This window comes from Callorhinus ursinus, unplaced genomic scaffold (genome assembly GCF_003265705.2).
Source record: "Callorhinus ursinus isolate GAN/ISIS: 27379988/994484 unplaced genomic scaffold, GSC_fseal_2.0 scaffold44, whole genome shotgun sequence".
NCBI lineage: Eukaryota > Metazoa > Chordata > Mammalia > Carnivora > Otariidae > Callorhinus > Callorhinus ursinus.
This window is the reverse complement of record NW_027397106.1, coordinates 10,633,627-10,639,840: the sequence shown is the minus strand read 5'-3', so window position 1 is coordinate 10,639,840 and position 6,214 is coordinate 10,633,627. Positions and strand designations below refer to the sequence as shown.

The 6,214-nt window shown below is 36.5% G+C and overlaps 1 long non-coding RNA gene across 1 annotated transcript; it reads right to left on the bottom strand.

Annotated features, from left to right (window-relative positions):
* Nucleotides 1-212: 212 nt before the first annotated feature.
* On the bottom strand, nucleotides 213-5,515 carry LOC141370753 (uncharacterized). Its single transcript, XR_012375061.1, has 3 exons — nucleotides 5,358-5,515; nucleotides 1,004-1,099; nucleotides 213-365 (listed from the first exon to the last, which is right to left on the bottom strand). It is a non-coding gene; the product is annotated as an uncharacterized lncRNA (long non-coding RNA).
* Between the last annotated feature and the right edge of the window lie 699 nt (nucleotides 5,516-6,214).

The following is a 6,214-nucleotide window of genomic DNA, read 5'->3' as shown; positions in this document are numbered from 1 at the left end:
TAATTTGTAATTAAATGTTTATGTGTAACGTTTAACTCCCTCATTAGACATTAAGTTCTGCATGGTAGACTCTGTTTTGCACAGTGCCCGACACACAGTAGAGACTCAATATATATTTGTTGAATAAATGGATAAATTCGTGGAAGAATAAATTAATATTAGAATAGAGCCAAAATATGAAGTCAAATGGTCTGAACTTTATTTGCCTTGGTCCCCTGCATGTCCAGTTCTCAACTCTTCTGATTTGGGCAGATTATTGGGGTTCTACAGATGCCTTCTCAATTTACTTCTTTTTGTTTTTGCTGTTCCTCAGAAAGAAGAGTTCCAAGTTTGGTCTTAATTGCTTCATTTTTATTGCATCCCACCTGTATTTTATCAAACAGAGATACTTAAATTTTCATGCAGGTGAAGATTTTCTTATTTTTTCTTTCATGCTTTTCAAAGTTTTCCCTGGTATTTGCAACAACTTCTTCCTTTATATAATAATTCCATAATAACAACCTTAATACTAATATAGTGAGTACTATGGGCCAGGGTCTGTTCTATATATACTGTAAGTATATTAGCTCATCTAATCCTCACAAAAATACCATGGTGTATGTGCTCTTTTTATAGAGGAGGGAACTAAGTCACAGAGAATTGAAGCAGCTTGACCAAGGTAACCCAGCTACTGCATGGTTAGAACAGGATGTGAACCCAGGCAGTTTGGATTGGGGAAAGGAGAAAATTTAAAGTCTGTGTTTGTAACTTATTTTATATAGACATTGCTGATTCTATACTTTAAAATGTATTTCTAATCATATTACTTTTATAAAGGTAATTTATTAATTACATAAGGGGGTATTCAGGGGATAGATCTTGCTTCATTCCTGGAAACTGTGGAGCTGGCCTCTCCAAGCCTGCACAGTTATGGCTTAAAATCCTAAAGGAAGAAGGATCCTCCCTCTTTCAGAATCTCTATATTAAACAGTATCACACATACACATGCACAGATATACATTACCTTTTCTTCTCTTCTCTGAATTACCTGTTTCCTCCAGAGCAGATGTTTTCAAGTGTTCAACTGATAAGCTTCCTTTTGCATTGCATGGGCTGGCAGCTGGCAGGTGAAATCAGGATTAACCACCACTAACCCCCCTAACTTGCCCTCCCCTGCATAGTTTTTCATCTCTTTTAGAGGATATTTATTTAGCCTGCTCTTAAGGTTTTTGTATGCATTAAGAGTTGGGGTTGAAGTTTGTAGATTTAGTTTGTATTTAATATCTTGTTTTCCAACAAATGTTAGCGAGGATGTGGAGAAAGGAGAAACCTCTTACACTGTTGGTGGGAATGCAAGCTGGTGCAGCCACTCTGGAAAACGGTATCTTGAGGTTCCTCAAGAAGTTAAAAATAAAGCTACCCTATGATGCAGCAATTGCACTACTAGGTATTTATCCCAACGATAGAAATGTAGTGATCTGAAGGGGCACCTGCACCCCAATGTTCATAACAGTAATGTCCACAATAGCCAAACTGTGGAAAGGGCCGAGATGTCCATCGACAGATGAATAGGTAAAAGATGTAATACACACACACACACACACATACACACACACACAGACAATGAAATATTACTCAACCATCAGAAAGGATGGATACTTACCATTTACATTGATATGGATGGAACTGGAGGGTATTATGCTGAGTGAAATAAGTCAATCAGAGAAAGACAATTATCATATGGTTTTACTCATATGAGGAATATAAAAAACAGGGCAGAGGATCATAGGGGAAGGGAAGGAAAACAGAATGGGAAGTCATCAGAGAGGGAGAAAATACATGAAAGACTCTTAACTGTAAGAAACAAACTGAGGGTGGCTGGAGGGGAGGTGGGTGGGGGTATGGGATAACTGGGTGATGGGTGTTAAGGAGGGCACATGATGTGATGAGCACCTGGTGTTATATGCTACTGATAATTTATTGAACACTACATCTGAAACTAACGATGTACTATAAGTTGGCTAATTCAATTTAAATTTAAAAAAGGAAAATAAATAATATCTTGTTTTCAAGCATACAGTCCCTTAATCAATTTATAGCCTTTTTTTTCCCCTCCCATCACTGTCCCAAACAGAAATAGTGGAGGTTCTATCAGGAAGAATGAGTTCCCACTGGTTTGTGCTTCAGAAAGTTTAAAATCTCATGCCTATCTTTCCGTTGGGATTCCTCATCATCTCTGGGCCACTGATATCCCTGTGCTGTTATAGACTTATTTTCTTTAGTGCATCTTTACTGTACTTCAATGAGGTTGAGGGGCATGGTAAATTAAACACATGTGCTCCATCTGCCATCTTGAACTGGCGATCAACTTATAAATCCTTGAGAAAGATTTCAAATTTCCTTAGATGAGTCATTTGACTTTTACAAGTATAGAAAAATTAATTTATAAATGAATACCCTAAACAAAATAGAGCTGTCTACTATAACATAACTAGAAGTATGCCAAAGTTTGCAAACTACGTAATATTTTGCAGGAGATTTTCGTGACTTCCCACTTGCTTCTAATACGTTCTGCCCCTTGATTTCATTTGCTCATTTTATTTTGGAATTAATTTTAAAGGGTGGTGTGAGTTCCCTTTTTCCAGAAAAGGTGAAACAAAGAATAAAACATTTTTCTAAAAATATACTAAGGTAGCAATGTATATTTTTAAAAATCTGTCCACAGCCTTTAACATAGCTAGTTCGATCTATCAACCTCAAGGCAAAGTATAGGAAATTATTTTTAGTAACTTTTTTTACTGATTATAAGAGTAGTTCATGTTCATTAGAGAAAATTGGGGGAACACATACAAGCATAATGAATGAAATAAAAACAAAAATATCTCCTAATTCTATCATTAGAATGAAGAATTTCTTGAATCTCTGCTTGACCGGTGACTTCTCAACGTGTTTAATAATGATGCCAAGAAATGGTTCAGATATTTTGCTCATCGAGTCTTACTAATGATCAGTCAATAAGTTACTTTCTCATAATCATACAGAAAGCTGCCCTAATGAAGACTTTAGAATCACTTTTCTTTTTCAAAGGCATAAGTTAGGCTCTAAAAGATTGGACAAATTATAATTTTTTTAAACATTCTCTCTTTCTCTCTCTCTCGATCAAAATAGGGATTCTTCAGCCATTTGGTACTGACTCTAAAAGTCAGCAATTCCAAACCTGGTTTGTCTGTATTTTTCCTCTTTTTGTTTGTGCAAGTAAGATTTGAAAAATGCATGTGGGTTTTAAAACTCCTGCTGCGCCAGCCACGATTTCCCATAAAAGGGGGAACATTTATTTGTGTATATGAAGTCCTGGACAGCAGTACTTGGTCAGACGCGAGACAGATGTATGTGTGCACAGCTGTTTGTGTTTAAGGACAGAATACAGACATAAATAAGGTTAGATATCCTTGGTTTGATGCTAGAATATTTTCATACACCATATTCAAAGGAATATCTGTCATAACTGAAAACAAGGGGAAATTTATCAGAAACAGAGCACAGGCCCTTTCCCCAGAGCCAGGATAAACAAAACCAATATGGGCCTATCAAGCTATGGTCTTGTAAAATAAACTTCATTGTACAAAAGAAAACCACCTTATTTATTCATAAAAATATTGTCAGATATTAAAGTCAGATAGGACTGTCTTCTATGAAATTAAAGAGTAGAGCTAGAGTTTTCTGGCTTGTCTGTCAGTATCAGCATTGCCATTATGTTTAAAGCTAATAACTCTAGAAAAGAACGCTTCATGAAAGAGGACCATTGCTGTTTTTGCCAGTAAGCTTCCTTTCCTAAGATAGACTAGTAACCTTTTTCTTTTCTATAAAAAAAAGTTTATTTTGAAACAAAACTGCTGCTTCTATGGTATAGTCCAATGCAAAATAATTCCCAGAAAGATGTTTTTCTCTGCATGATACAAAAAGCACAGAATAAAAATGACAAATCTGAGACCTAAGGTCACAGAGATTTTTAGAGTCTGAGAATTTGTTTTACAGCTATGATGACCCAGAAATTTGAGGAGTGCCTCAGAAAAAAAAAAAAAAAAAAAAAGACTAACAGGGAATTTTGCTAATTGCTTTATTTATTTAAATTCTAACTCCTTGGCCTAATCTAATTAAGAACAATCATTCACATTACATGCTGGGTAAAATAATTTATTTGTAAAGCAAAATTCATTCAAATGAATTTTCCTAATGGATGGTCTAACTAATAATGCTAATTTTCACACTATATCAGCCAAGATTTTCACATCTCAAACCCTCCTTTCCCTCTCCCCAGGTTTTCCCTCCAGGAAAATCCCATTAAAACTTCAGAGCAGGCCTTCAAAGTAACTGCACACTTTGTTTAGAAGGTAGTCTTGTTTTGATGAAAATCCTAAAACAATTCCTTTAAAGGGTTTGTTTAAAAGAATCCGACACAGAGATATCCATAAGACTGAAATGCTACACTTTATTTACATAAGTTTGGACTTTGAAGAAGTGTTTTGTTTTGTTTTCTTGTCAACCCAATAAATCATATTGAAAATCATGGGTGACTTACAATGTTCAAGACCCAAAGAAGACAACTTAGTCTGTCCTTTTAACCTCACTCTGGTAACTTGGCCATTATTAGTTTAAGTCATATGATGAAAACAGAGGACTAAAAACTAGAATTTGCTGTTGCAATCTTTGCCTGGATAATTAAGGTATTCCACACTGTGTCTAAAAGTGGATACTTGCTAAACTTTTATAGGCCTTCAAAAATTATAAAATCTCTTTGATACATATCTATATCACTTGTGTAACATAATTTTTAGAAGTACATATTTTATGTCATTACATATACAGAAAAATATAACAGGAGAACAACTTGAAAAGGGAAGAAAATTATGGAGCAATGAAAAGTCCTTTTTCCCCCCCATAAACTTGAAATTAATACATGAAGTAATGTTAGAAAGAATTTTATACTATAAAATAAGATGTTCTTTTTATTGCCATAGATAAATGGTAGCATCATAATTTGGAGGGGGGGAAGATTACCCTAAAGACTTAAATATTTTCAAGAGGAAGCTTTTAAATTATATTTTGTATAATTTGTGTGTGTTCATTTTCTGATTTGATTATTTTACTCTCAATCTATTGTCACTCAGAGTATTGTGTCAACAATAAAGACTGAAAGCTGCTAGCAGAGAAAGAAAATTTGCAAATTTACAAGGTAAAACACTCTTTCAAGTCAAAGGAAAAATCATGCAATCTATGGTAATGCAAAGGATTTTTCTGACACCTGCTTAGTGCCACGCCCACCAGCATAACACCGACAACACCTGATAACAATGGCTTATTTGCTTGTCTGTCCTTACCCACTTCCTATGTACTGTGAGCTCCACGAAGGAAGACAAGACCATATCTTAAGTCATTCTTTTCTTCCACACACTTGGACAATGTTAGTTTTCAGATAAAAGCGCCACTTCTCCCAACACGGAAAATAAGAGAAAGGTGTCACATTCCATCTGCTGGTGTCCCCACTCCCAAGAGGTCCATGTGGAGCCTCCTTTATATCACTGGAGCATCATCACTCCTTCCTGCTTCCACAGACATGCGTCATAAATAGACCCTCCTCTTTGGTCCCTCTCCCTATGACCCCGTGCCGACACAGACACACACGCGCACGCACACGCGCACACACACACACACCATTTACTCTAAGATTCCTCAGTCACCCAGCAGAATAACTGGATTAGGATCTGATTTCTCCCCACTGGGCCTGAGCAGTCTCTGAAGCCCACCCATTGGTGCATTTGACTCTAGAGTTTTGTCAAGTGGCTACTTCCCTGCCATGACCCATCAGTGGCTTGCCTACCCAGCTCCTGGCCGATGAGATGTGAGTGTGGTAGAAAAGAGTGACTGAGAGTTGTGTCCACCTCATTTTAAAAGAACTATCCCAAACATACAGTAAATTATGATGTAATGAATATCTGTGTGTAATCACCACCAGTCCTATGAAATCTCAATATTTTGCCATCTTTTCTTCAGATCTCTTTCCTGTTTATTTTTTATTTTTTTAAAAGATTTTATTTATTTATTTATTTGACAGAGAGAGAGAGAGAGAGAGAGAGAGTGAGAGAGGGGACACAAACAGGGGGAGTGGGAGAGGGAGAAGCAGGCTTCCCACTGAACAGAGAGCCCAATGTGGGACTCGATCCCAGGACCCTGGGAT